Below are 14,135 nucleotides of genomic sequence, written 5' to 3'. Positions count from 1 at the left end.
AGGTCCTGGCCCAGGCCTCACACCCATGGCAGGTGCAGAGATGTGCTCGAGATCGAGGAACACCCACAGCAGAGAAGGATCGAGGAACAGGAATCGTAACGTCCCCATAAACAGGGAGCTTCTCTGTTTACCAAACACCTTGTTAGAGAAATACTCTCTTCGCCTCAGCATGGGAGACAACCACATAGATAGACCGGTTTCCTCTTTTATGGATGAAATAAAGTTAATAGCAACCGCGAAGACCACAGGATGGATCTTACGCTTCTCAGAACAAGGGTGCTGAGTCTTTTGAACAGCCTTGAACCACCCTGCAGTTTCACTGGATCTGAGCGGCTCAAACGCAAACGGCATTTTTCCAAATTATCAGATACATTGTTTTGGTGTCCAGCCAGTTACCATGTGCCCGCCCACGTGTCCCCTGCCCACAGGAGCCGGTGGAGGAGAACATGGAGAACGGCTTCACCCTCCGTTAACCACCACGATCTGAGCTGGAGGGGAAGGAGGGTCCTTGGAGCCGAAGCCGGGCCTCACCTGGGCTAAGCCTCCCTGAGCGCGGCACGGGGTATGAAGCTCTGCTGGGGGCTCTTCTGTGTCACAGATCATTTCTCTTTTGACCCAAGGCTGCCTCACCTCGTGGTCCTTTCACCGGGAGGCCCCGTGGAGGCTCTCGTTTCTGTCTCCCTGGGCAGAGATCATGGGTGACTCTAGGCCTTCCTGCTTCCAACAGCTTCATTGTCCTTGAAGGACAGAAAATGAAAGTGAGCCAGAAAGACACATCAGGAGCCATCCCGGAGCAGAGGTGACAGGTGGCTGAACAGGAGTGATGGGGTGCTTGGCTGCACCTTGAACGCTGCCCAGAATTCCAGCGGGCCACAGCAGCCCCATCCACGGCGCACCTGCCTGTCCTGTTCCCACAGCTTTAGTGCTGGTCCTTATATCTCGAGACTCGGGGAGGCCAGGCCAGAAATGGATCTGGCCACGTGTGCTTGTCTGCTTGGGTCTCTTAGAGAAACCGAGCCCCCCAGACTGGCTCCCCACAGTTTATGAAACAGGAGTCACGGTTCATGCCCAGGACTCGCCCTGGCTGACCTGTGCTTTGGTACAGTCTCAACACCACGGAACGCTGCAGGTGAAGGGGCTTCCGTGCAGTGAGCTGTGCCACCGGGGGGGACCGGGGGTAGAGAAGGCCATTACAGTCCACACACAGGCGTTCTCACCGTGAAATACACGCCGGATGGTGAAGACTCGGCATACGTGAAAGAATATGAAATACTACGCTTATCAGTTTCAGATTGATGTCATGTCTTCTTGGTGACATGTAAGTCACAAACATAAAATGCGCCATTTTAAGGCGACGGTTCCGTGGTTTTTAGTAACAGTCACCGTATTGTGCAAAAACCACCACCCTCTAACTCCAGAGCATTTCCGTCACCCCCAGAAATCCCGTACCTGTTGTTGGCATGCACTCCCCTTGCCTTCACGCCCTGGTCCCTGGCAACCACTGTTGCTATGGAGATGCCCGTCTGGATGTCTCCTGTGATGGACGACATGGCCTTGCACGTCTGGCCTCTTCCCCCGAGAGCACAGCGTTTACGGGGCTGCTGGGGTAGCGGCCTGTGTCAGCGCCCCGTTCCTGCCCATGGCCGAGCCGTGCTCTCTGTGAGCACGCACCCGCTGACGGCATTTGGGTTGCTTCCCCTCTGGGCCGCTGTGAGCGATGCCGCAGTGACCGTGGATGCACACGTTTTCGTGTGATACATGTTGAAATGAAGTATTTTGAGATCTACTGGGTCAAATAAAATATTAAAAATTTTTCAAAGTCCGGCCCATGCTCAGCAGCGCAGATCAGAGGCTGCTGGTGCCACCAAGCTCCTCCTCCCCCACTGCCTGCCGACCTCCCCGGCGCCAGGCCACCAGAGGTGTCGAGGGCTCACCTCCCAGGAATAGTCCCCCCAAGAGAGAGGGAGGCAAGAGACAAATGCATGGTGTCCTTGTGGGTGCTGGGCAGGTCTCTGAGGTCACCGACATGACAGGGTTGCTCAGGGGCCCCCCGCGATGAGGTGCAGCTGCCCCCCCCCGCCCCACTGCGACAGCCCCGCAATGACCCACCCTCTGCAGGCTCTCTTCCCTTCTCCCCTCAGTCCGGCACACGCTCCAGGGTTTCCCAGGGTCACTGCTGCACGCAGCTCCCTGTCTGTGGGAGAGCTGCCCCCGGTCACTTGTCAGTTGGGTGACATGGCCTTGGGACAGCTTCCCACCACACCGCACTTCAGTTTCCCTGCAGAACCGGGAAGTGGAAAACATAGCCCGCAGGTTCTTACAAAGACAAATGACGCAATTTGCGCAAAATGCTTAGCCCAGCGCCTGTCCCTTGGTAAACCGTAGCTGTCACTGGTAATGACCCAGAGCGCGGCTTTGAGTGGCTGGTGTCGCACTTCCCTGGCACGGCTGACAGCTAACAGGACAGGAACGCCCCGAAGGTCTAAAACCACACGGGGTGCTGGCTGTTGTCACTTGCCAGGCAAGTGCGCGCTTAGAACGCGAGCACAAAGGCGTTGCTCCTGAGAGATAACAACGCTCCGTGGTAATCGTTTCTAGTCTCAGCGCGGCTTCACTGCGAAGACTTCACAGCCGCCTCAGTCACCCTGACTTGCATGATGTTTGAAACAGAAGGGATGCAGTGTGGCCGTGAGAACGAACCCTTCTCCTGGGCTGCCCCCGAGGGGCTTACCCCATTCCCGCCCTCTTGTCTTTACGGGATCGCGCGTCCCGCTCCCTTCGGGGTGGTCCCGCCAACGGGGGCCACAGCACCCAGCAGACGCGTGGCGGGCACACAGCTGTCTGAGGCCTTGGGACTCTGTGTCCTGACCACAGAATTTGATGACACGGAAATGATGGCACCTGAACATCACAGCGAGGACCTCGGGGGGCAGCCGCTTGGGCTGCCGTCTGCCTCTGGGCACCTGGGAGGGCCTGACGGAGCCACACACACCCACGACCCACGTGGCCGCGGGGACCTGCGCAGACCCGAAGCCCACAGTTTGATGAAAGCTCCCACGCATGTAACCACCGCCCCATGGAGTTGAAGAGTGTCTTGTCACCCTGAAAAATCCCCCGGCCCTCCTTCCAAGTCCGTCCACACAGGCCCTAAGAAGCCACTGCTCTGACTTGCACAAGCAGGGACCCCCTCGCCCTGTCCTGGGTCTTCCCGCGAGCACAGTCGTCCCGTGTCCGGATTCCGTCAGCAGCATGCATTTAAGACACAGGCAGGTCGCTTGTTCACGTCTGTGTCGCTGAGAATTCCCTCTTACGAGCGCTCCGTTGCTGGCTCACTGCCCGCCCTGTTGAGCGACCTTGGGTCGTCTCCAGCGTAAGCCGCTGTAAACATCGTACGGATCTTCCCATGGCCGGATCTGTCGGTTATCTTGGGTCATGACCCAGGAGTGATGTCACTGGTCCGTATGATAAATGCATGCTTGACTGTAAGAATCTGCCCGGCTGTTTTCCCGAGTGGCTGCGCCGCTTTCCCCTCCTCCCGGCCGTGTGGGAGTGACCGGGTGCTGCACACACGGCCCCACCTGACGCTCCCAGGTTTTTAAATTTGGGACATCAAGTAGGTAGGTCTTGCCTTAGGGTCTTATTTTATCTATATTTCCTTATGGTCTTAATTTCTATTTCTCAGATGATGTAATGATTGTTGATGTTTTTATGTGCTTATTGGAATCTGAATATCTTAATGTGTGAAGTGTCTGTTGTATGTGTTTTGCTTATTTTGTAAATGGGCTTGTGTGTGTGTGTGTTTTATCACCGGTTGTAGGAAATTCCATACATTCTGGATATAATTCATCTGCCAGACAGATGTATAGCAAATACTTTTTTCCATTTCGTGGCTTAACTTGTTCATTTTCTTAATGAGGGCATTTGATGAGCAGAAGTTCTTAACTTAATAAAGTCTAAATTAACAAGTTATTCTTTTATGTATTGTATTTTCTGTGTCTTCTCTTTATCTACGCCAGGTAGAACGATAAGATACATTTTCAGAAGATTTAGAGTTATAGCTATTATATTTTAGTCTACAGTCCAATTTAAATTAATTTGTGTGTGGTGTGAGATAGGGGTTGACCATCATTTTTTCTATACATGTATCTGGTTGTTATAACAGCACTTGTTAAAAAGACTTCCCTTGTTCTATCGAACCATGTAGATGCCTTTCTTGAAAACTATTTGTCTACGTGTGGGCCTCCTTGTGGTGTTTCTGTTCTGTTTCATCGATCTGTGTGCCTGTCTAGACACCGGTAATACACTGGCTTAATTGCCAGGGCTTAGAATCAGGAAGTTTTTCATATTTGTGCCTCCTCTCCAGTTGTTTTCACTCTACGGGTCTTTTTCTTTTCCCTATAAATACCAGAACTCAGAATCAACATGTCCATTTCTCTCTAAAAAGCCCGATGAGGGGCTCGATCCCAGGACCCCAGGATCACGCCCTGAGCCAAAGGCAGACACTTAACGACTGAGCCACGCAGGCGCCCCTGGGAACACTAACATCTTAACTACATTGAGCCTCCCAGCGCATGAAGGTGATACAGCCCTTCCCTTACTCAGGTCTTCCTTAACTTCTCTCAGTAAGGTTTTACAGCTTTCAAGATAAAGGTCCTGCATATCTTTTGTTAAATTTATTCCTTGGCATTTTCTGTTTTCTGGTGTTATCGTCAAGGGGATCTGAATTTAATTCTCCATTTGTCTGCTGCTAGTTTGTAAAAATACAGCAGATTTTTGTTTACTGATAGTCTTTTCTGACATTGCTTAATTCGTTTGTTAGTTCGGGCAGTTATTTTCTAGATTCCTAGAATTTCCCGGAGAGACAATAGTATCTTCTGATAATAAAGACACTTCTACTTCTAGCATTCCAGTCTCTTTGGTTTTTCTCTCTTTCGCTTGTCTTGTAGCCCTGGTTGAAACCCCAATACCGTTAAGTAAAGTGAGAGCAGGCACCCGACCTCATCCCAGGCTCAGGAAGATGTGTTCTCTCTTGCTGCCCATGTGACGTGAGCCACAGATGGGTTGTACGTGCCCCTTATCAGGTCGAGGGAGTCTTCTTCCCCTAGCTTGCCCAACATCTTTTTTGCAAATGTTCTTTGACAAAATTCTTTGTTGAATTGCACCAGGTGTTTTTCTGCATCTGTTGAGATGGGTTGACCCAATCTCTTTTATTCCTGGGTTTCTAGTGGTTTTATCATAAACGGCTGTTGGATTTGGTCACATGCTCTTTCTTCAGCTACGGTGATGATCATATGATTTTTCTCCTTTATTCTGTTCCAGTGGTGAGTTATGTTGACTGATATTTAAATGTTACAACAGCTTTGATTTTCCAAGATAACCCCACTTGTATTCCTAGAAAAATACTTAGGAATGAGTTTTCAAAAGGGTACACAGGACCTCTACCCTGATGTAAGATGTATTCTCTTTCATATATTGCTAAATTTGGTTTCCTAATCATATTGGGAATTTTTAAGAATTTTTCTGTCAATGTTCAAGTGGGATATTGGTTTGTAACCTTTCTCTTGTAATGTCTTTGGTATGCTTGTGTGCTGAGGTGATGGGGGCCTTATAAGACATGTTGAGAGGTTTGCTTTCTTCTCTCCATTTTCTGAAGGATTGTATGTGATTTTGGTATTATTTCTTCCTCTGTCCATCTATATGTAACGTACTGGTTGACATGGCCAAGGTTAGGTTTATCATGTTGTCATTCGTCTTATACTGATCTTGGGCGTCGTTTCCTGTCCCTGCTCTTCTGCCTGCTCTTGGGTTAGCTGGACTGGTCGTCGCATCCCATTTCATTCCTTCTATTGGCTCTGTAGCCAATACTATCCTTTTTAACATTATATTGATTGTTCTAAGTATTACACTATACACCCTTAGCTTTTTCCATTATACTTTATTTACTTATTTTTTATTTTTTAAAGATTTTATTGATTGATTTGAGAGAGAGAGAGAGCATGAGCAGAGGAGCAGGCAGAAGGAGAAGCTGGCTCTCCCACTGAGCAGGGATCCTGACACGGGACTTGATCCCAGGACCCTGAGATCATGACTTGAGCCAAAGGCAGACGCTTCACCGACTGAGCCTTCCAGGCACCCCTAGACTTTATTTTTTAGAGCAATTTTAGATTCACAGCAAAACTGAGTGAAAGGTACAGAGAGTTCCCACGTATTCCCTCCCTACCCACTCACTTAGCCTCTCCCAGCACCGACACCCTGCCTTAGAATTATACATCTGTTACAGCCAAGGAGCCAACAGTGACATGTCATTAGCAGCCAAAGTCCAAAGTTTCCATCGGGGTTCACTCTTGGTGCTGTACATGGCATGGTTTTGATGGCGCATGACATGTGCCGCCATTACCGTACCATGTCATTCTTCTGCCTTAAAAATCCCCTGTGCTCGGGGCGCCTGGGTAGCGCAGTCGTTAAGCGTCCGCCTTCGGCTCAGGGCGTGATCCCGGCGTTCCGGGATCGAGTCCCACATCGGGCTCCTCTGCTGTGAGCCTGCTTCTTCCTCTCCCACTCCCCTGCTTGTGTTCCCTCTCTCACTGGCTGTCTCTCTGTCACATAAATAAATAAAATCTTAAAAAAAAAAAATCCCCTGTGCTCCCCTTGTTCCTTCATCCCTCCCCTCGAACTCTTGGCAACCGCTGATCTTACTATCTCCATAGTTCTGCCTTTTCTAGAATGTCCATAGCACGCAGCCTTTTCAGATTGGCTTCTTTCACTTGGTGAGATGCATATAAGGTACTTCTATGTCTTTTCATGGCTCGAGAGCTCGCTTCTTGTTGGTGCTGAATACTGTTTCATCGTACGGATGCTCTATAATTTATCCATTTATGGTCATGTTGCCTCAAAGTTCTGACAGTTATGAACAGAGGGGCTATAAATATTTGTGTGAAGGTTTTCTGTGGAAATAAGTGTGCAAGTCCTTTGGGTAAACTCCCAGGATCGTACCTGCTGGATCGTCTGGTAAGAGTACATTTGCCTTCGTGACCACCAAACTGTCTTCCAGAGTGCCTGCACCCTCTTAATGCCCACCAGCAGGGAACCGGACCTCCTGTGGCTGCACACCCCTGTCTAGCACTCGGTGTTGTCAGTGTCCCCGGTTTTCACCATTCCAACAGGGGTCTGGTGGCCTCTCATTGTTACTTGAGTTAGCAGTTCCCTAACATAGGATGTTGAGTATCTTTTCATATGTTTATTGGCCATCTGTGTATTTTCTTTTCTTGAAGTGTCTTTTCAGATCTTTTGCCTATTTTTAAATCATCCTTAACTTCTTAGTCTATTTAGAATTAATGTCGTACTATTTCACATAAAGAGTAAGAACTCTGCAGCCGTATACTTCCTCCCCCACAACATGTGCCATATATTGTACATCTATGCTATAGACATCCCTCCAAAATTCCTATGTTGAAACCCCCAATGTGATGGTATTAGGAGGTGGGGCCTCTGGGTGGTGATTAGGTCATGAGTGCAGAACCCTCATAAGCGGGATTAGCATCCTTAGAAAAGGGAACCCAGAGAGCGCCCTCGCCCCTTCTGCCACCTGAGGACACAGTGAGGAGACAGCTGTCCATGAACCAGGAAGCTGGCCCTCCCCAAACACCCAATCTGCTAGCGCCTTGATCTGGGACTTGCAGCTTCCAGAGCTGTGAGAAATAAATTAACACCAGTCTGTGGCATTCCAGAGCAGACCGCACAGACCCAGCCAATCTACACGGAAACTCCATAATACAATATTACCATTTTTGCTTTAAACAGCCAGTTGTCTTTTCAAGAAATTATGAAAAGAAATTTAAAGATAATTTTTTAAAAGCGTTTATTTAAGTGATCTCTGTGCTCCACGTAGGTCTCAAACTCACAACCCCAAGATCAAGAGTCACATATGCCTCCAGCTGAGCCAGCCGGTCTCCCCTAAAGAGAAATGGTTACAGTCACCTGCGTATGTGTCATTCCCGGTGCTTTTGTGGACTCCTGTAGATTCCAACTTGTAACTGCTGTTACATCCCTTCAGCCGGAATACTTTCTTTCTTCTTTTACCATTTCTTGCAGTGCAGAACTGCTCATGACTAATTCAGCTTTTGCTTATCCAAACATGTTTTTATTTTGCCTTCGTGTTGAAAGATGGTTTCTCAGGGTATAGAATTCTGCATTTGTGGTTTGGTTTTGTTTTTGTATTTTGAAAGAAGTTTAAAGATGTTGAATCATTTTTTTTTTTCTGCCTTCATCATGTCTGATGAGAAAGCAGCCTTTACTTTATCATTATTCCCCTGCAAAGATCGTGCCTTCTTTTTTCTTTCTGGCTGCTTTCAAGGTGCTTTTCCTTTGTCTTTGGGTTGCAGCAGTGTGATTACGATGTACGTGGCTCTAGTATTCTTTTGAATGTTTGTCCTACTGTGTATTTATTGAGTTTCTGTGGTCTAGAAACTCCTGTTTTGACCAAATTTGGGAAATTTTCAGCTTTATTGCTTTAGATGTATTTTATGCATTTATCTCACTTTATGCATTCTATCTCACTTTTCTTTCTGAGATTTCTTTTTTTCCATATTATTTTAAGCTTAGTATAAGCTTTTATATTTTTAATTTAAATTCAATTAACTAACATAAAGTGAATTATTAGTTTCAGAGGTAGAGTTCAGTGATTCATCAGTCTTTTTTTTTTTTGAAGATTTTATTTATTTATCTATCTATCTATTTATTTATTTATCAGAGAGAGAGCACAAGTAAGGAGAGTGGCAGGCAGAGGGAGAAGCAGGCTCTCCACTGAGCAGGGAGCATGATGCTGGACTCGATCCCAGCACCCTGGGATCACGACCTGAGCTGAAGGCAGATGTTTAACAGACTGAGCCACCCTGGCGTCCCTCCTCAGTCTTATAAAAACCCAGTGCTCATTACATCACGTGCCCTCCTTAATGTCTATCACCCAGCTACCGCATCTTCCCACCGCTCCTTCTGAGATTCTAACACATGTATGTTAGAAGTTTGCTATTGTCCCTCGAGTGCTTGGCTCTGTTATTTTTTCAATCTCTTTTCTTTCTGTTCCACAGATTGCATGGCTTCTGTTGATCTATCCTCAATTTTCCTGACTCTTCTGCTTACTCAAAACTGCTATAAGCCCATCCATGAATGTTTTGAGATATACTTTTCCATTCTTCAATTTTTGATTCTTATTCATAGATTTCTGTCTTTGATCCTCCACCTGTTTACTCCTTACTAACATGCTTTTCTTTAGGTCCTTGGACATAGTTACGATTGCTTCACAAAAGGTGTGGTCTGCTAATCTCGGCATCTGAGTCATCTAGGATTTCTGTTGGGTGATATTTTTTCTTGACCGCGTGTCACATTTTCCTGTTTCTCTGCATCGCTTTTTCAGTGTAGACTTAGGTATGAATACTACATCGCACAGATTCTGGATTGCGTTCCCTTCCTCTGAGGAGCACTGATTTTTTTTGTTCTAGCTGGCAGTTAAATTACTGAATGATCACTCTGAACTTGTGGAGGCCTGGTTTTATGCTTTGTTAGGGTCCATCTCTAAGTGTGGCCCCTTTGGGGCCTCAACAGGAAGCCTGAGGTGTTTGTCAAAGCCCTCTAAGTTACCTGGACTCAGACTCCAAGCTTTGTCCCATGTGTCTGCTAAGCTCTATCGTCCTCCTAGGCCCGCATGCGTCACTGAGAGACGGATTAGGGGAGGAATAGGAGAGTTTTTACAGAACTTCCTCCTCTGGGAATCCCCCCTTCCATTTCCACCCTCTCTGACAACCCCAGACCCTGCCCTCTGAACCCTCAACCCAGTGAGCCTGCAGCTTTCTGCCCGAGTTCTTGCCACCTTGCATTGTAAGCTCACTCCGCAACAGCACATAGAACTCGTCTTCCTTTCTTCTCCAGCAGCAGAGCCTCATGGATGAACCACAGTTTTCCAACTAGGCCCCCATCGGTGCATATTAATGTTGCTCCCCATCTCTGGTTAATTACAAATGATCAGCCAGCCATTTTTTGTGCCTCTTGCTACCGTCTCTGCAGCCGTGTGCAACATGCTAATGTCCAGAGATGGAGTAAAACCTTTAGTTTGCAAAAAGCCCCCATCTTTAATAGATTTTGCACAAGTCCTGTCCTTTATGCCATAATTGATTTGTTTGTTGGATCAGAGTTTATCCTGGCAGAATTCTTCCAGAAACTAGTTTTATTGCATCACCGGGACACACGCACATAGTGGACAGAGTCCCACCCACGTGTACAATCCACTGCTGGGTGCCCCATTCAAATCCGTCGGGGGCACCCTCTCCTTCACAAGTACACCGCACCTCATCGACCGAGGGAGGAGGGATGTGTGCAGAAGACCCTTCCCCCACGGGAAAGTGCCACACTGTCTGGTCTTTGCAGCCCTGAGTGGGAACATGACTGGGAGAGAGGGCAGGATGAGTCTGGCCGTGTCGTGACTCAGCCTTCTCTCGATATCACACAGCCACATCAGGTCACTAGGAGGGTTAAATGGCCCGTATGTACAAACCGCTTAGAACGGTGCCTGGAACACAGTAAGAGCTCGGTAAAGATTGTTATGGTTGTTGCAATCTATAAAACAATAAAGGAAAATTGCACTGCTAGCCATCCCAGAGGCAACTCCCCTTACAGGCATTTGTCTTGCAAAACAAGCCTCAGGGGAAAGGCAGGGGGAGAAATTGTATCCAGACACCTGGGATCAAATTAAACTATGCAGAATAGGAAATCCCCTTCTCCAGAACCGAAAGGGGGAAAACTGCACCCTAGTCCTGCCTCTGAGGTGCCGTGAGTCCGTGATGATCCCGCACAGCGCCCAGCTAGACAGCTGAAAGATGCGCTCCAGAATTTCAGATGTGGTCATTAGGGTGCTTTGGTCCACCTTGTTTTCTCTGTTACACCCGAAGGCTAAGAGGAGGCAAGAGCATTAGTCAAGGTCACTGACAGTCAGAGGGAAGTGTCCCTTTGGCTGCTGATAAACATGAGTGATTTTTCGGTAAGACAGGTCCTGGAAAGGGCATCTGTGCCTTTAAGAAGCAAGGTGAGGCCACTGTTAATCATATAACTTTATTGTGCTCCTGGCTTATAAGGGAAACATCCTCGTTCTGCACGTCTGTTTTATGACATCCATAAACACTGAATTGCCAGGGACCGTGCCCTGAGCCAGAATGTCCTCTACCGCCTAGAGGGCCTGAGAGAGCAAAAGTGGGACAGAGGTGAGTCCACCCCTCCTGCTTCCCTGGAGAAGGGTGGTGACACCCCGAGAAGGAGGGAAGGGGCAGGGAGCAGACAGGGAGTCCCCGTCCCCATCCCCCTAGGCAGAGCCCTGGACAAGAGCCGTAATACGTAAATGTGGCCGGGGGGGGGGGGGTGTCTCTGGCGCCTGGTAATGTGGATTATTTTCCCTAATGCAAAGTAAGACACCCCTCTCTGACGTGAGAGCTGTGTTTGTTTTGTAAATGCTTGGGGAGAATGTCTGTCGAGCACATGTTTCTGGAAGGATGCTCAGTATCTCACTCCACTGCTTCCGGACGAGGCAGGGGAAACCCCGCTTGCTCAGGGCCGCCCGTCCACAGCTGGAGCTCAGCCGTGGTGTTGCGCAACACGGGCCCACGCATCAGAGGGGTGGGCCTGCCGTGAACCCCCGGGCGATGCACGCGTGCCCAGGAGGGTCAGGTGCCTGGGCTAAAGTCCCCATGCCACCTGCCCTGCACATGCAGGCTTGGGGCCAGCGAAGGACTAGGGCCTGTCTGTATTCATTTTGCTCAGGGGGAGAAGGGTACGTGCCCCGACCAGCTCAGGTGTGCGGGGGACAAAAGCACAGCTGTCCCTGTTACCGCGCTGCTCAGCACCCGATGAGGAGAGATGCCCGTCAGCGGGCCCGCCAATCAAGTTAGTGCATCATGTAAACTACGCTTTAGAGGAGAATTTATAGGTCAGGCTGTCCTATCAATCAGTTAAACCAGATTTCCATGTGGGGAAGACTTGGGATTTGTCTGAAGCAAGTAAACAATTCCTGGAAGGGCTGGGAGAGGCGGAGGCAGGTTCCTTGGACCGTCTGCGGAGGCCCGAGGTGTAGCCGGCAGCAGCCTCTAGGAAGCGGCAGGTGCGGGGCTCCCCCGATCCCTTGGGCAAGCTGCTAGGTAAATGCTTCGGGGGAGGGTGCCCGTCCTGCCGCCCCCCTCCTCCATCCTGCCCCTGAGCCCCAGGAGTCCCCTTGGCTCCATCCCCTCGAGGATGCATCCATGGCCCGATGCCGGACTGATTTGGCGGTGTCCTAACAGCTGGACCCAGCCTCCGCCAAACTCTGCGATTGCCCTGGAACTAAAGGAACCTCGGCTGTGTGACAGACTCCGCCAGCAGCAGCATCCATCCGCCGGTGCCCGCCCCCCGAGAAGCCAGGGACAAGCGCCCCCAGTGCCCCAGCGTCGGCCAGTCCAGGGGTAAGAGGCGGATGGCGAGCTCGCTGAGGCCTCCGTCCTTAGGCTGGTCATTTGGACGGCCCGATCTGTTGCCCGCACTGGAGCCATGGGTGCTGAGGACTGAGTCCCAGTGAGCTTGGAGCATCGCCCTTGAGTCCCCCACCGTGCCGGGATGTGGGGACACTTCCAGACAGTCTGGCCACCGCTCGGCTGGGACAGGTTTCTCTGGAGAGCATGCGGGGTGCCCGTGGACATCAGCTGGCTCCCCTCCACCTCCAGCTTGTGGGGCAGCAGTGTTCATGCTGACTTCCCGTGCCCTCGGAGCCTGCGTTCCACCCTCCCCATCCCCCAACCCCAAAGAGCTGAGTATCCAGTGCTGAGCCGCCAGTGGGCTCATCTCAGCTGCTTGTTCTTAAAGCGACGAAGAAATTCTCAAAGCAAGACATCTGAATACGCGATAGTTTGTAAAATGCAGTCATGCTGTGCAGTGTTCAGGAGACAGCGATGGGTCTCCTACGTTAGGTCGGATTTTTCTGGTAGGGTGTGCCAGGAAGACTAACATATGTGATTGGAAACTGCTCGTGGCGCCACATCCAGGGCTTTAGGGCCGGAAGGTTCCAGAGACGCGGAGTACAGACCACATTCAGCTCGGTGCAGGCAGGACGTGCCCGGGAGCCCAGCCTGTGCACTGGGGGCCGGCACTCCCCAGGACAGGCACGGGAGGAGAAAAGGGTGTCCCAGAGGACCTGTGGCTGTCCGGGCCAGCAGCAGCCGTGGCTAACACAGGCCGCGCTCACACACATGAAATCACAATTCATTTTCAGTTCTGAAATCCGCTGGGAGGAAATGGTCAGGGGCGGCAGGAATTCCAGTGAGCCGGGCTGGGGAGGGGGAGGCAACCATTTCCTGATCAGGGCTCTGTTTGTGGATGTGTGGGTGTGGTTGGCCTTTGTGCACACAGGCGTTTTTGCTTCTGTCCCCATGCTAAAGAATGCAGGTTGTGTCGTGTCTGAAGCACTCAGGAGCCACGGTGCTGTCCCGGGTGCTGTTCCTGGTAGGGCGTCGGTGCGGGCGCCGTGACCCAGGTGACAGGCTGACGGTGCCCAGGGGCTGTTCTCACGGGGAGCTCAGCCTCTCACCTGGGCCCTTTCTGGGAACCGTGGGCGTGTTGGCTGGAGTTGGGCTGAGGCGTAGCCGTCACATGGACCAGAACACGAATGTCCACTCTGTGGACTGAGCCGGGGGCAGAGAAGGTACAGGACAAAGGGAGAAAAGCATTACTACTGCGTGGGCTGGAAATTAAACGTAGGCGTTAAAATGCTGAGGCGCTCAAAGGCTCCCACCTCAAGAGTCCAAAGGAAAAAGGAAAATTGCTCCTTAACTTTTTGAATCCATCCTATCTATAAAATTTTTTATTAAGCTTTTTCTTTTAAAATCATTACAGAATAGTACACAGTTGCAAGAAAAAATACAGCGAGAGCCCACGTGCCCCTTACCCCTTTCCCCCGTGGCTACATCTTTCCCAAGGTGGTAAGAAGCCACAGCCGGGCTGTGGACATCGAGCGTTTGGTCCCCACGGGGAGTCTTCCCTCCGTAACCCTGACCATCACTGGGTTCTCCATTTCTGTCATTTTGCCACTTCAGGAGCGTTCTACCAATGTGGCCATGCAGCAGGTACCT

The 14,135-nt window shown here is 50.1% G+C and overlaps 1 protein-coding gene across 4 annotated transcripts in view; it reads left to right on the top strand.

Moving 5' to 3' along the window:
• The window catches only part of PDE9A (phosphodiesterase 9A), a 94,171-nt gene that overhangs the window by 40,866 nt on the left and 39,170 nt on the right, over positions 1-14,135 (top strand). The window contains exon 1 of one of the 4 annotated variants that reach the window (XM_040621878.1): positions 12,152-12,176. The exons of the other annotated variants lie outside the window; for them this stretch is intronic. The gene's annotated coding sequence lies outside the window, so the exon portion shown is untranslated. Of the gene's footprint in view, positions 1-12,151; positions 12,177-14,135 lie in introns of those variants that run through there. 4 annotated transcript variants of the gene reach the window in all.

The sequence above is a fragment of the Ursus maritimus genome, unplaced genomic scaffold (genome assembly GCF_017311325.1).
Source record: "Ursus maritimus isolate PB19 unplaced genomic scaffold, ASM1731132v1 scaffold_4, whole genome shotgun sequence".
NCBI classification, from domain to species: Eukaryota; Metazoa; Chordata; class Mammalia; order Carnivora; family Ursidae; genus Ursus; species Ursus maritimus.
The sequence above is the reverse complement of the archived record's forward strand: the minus strand, read 5'-3'. Positions and strand labels throughout refer to the sequence as shown.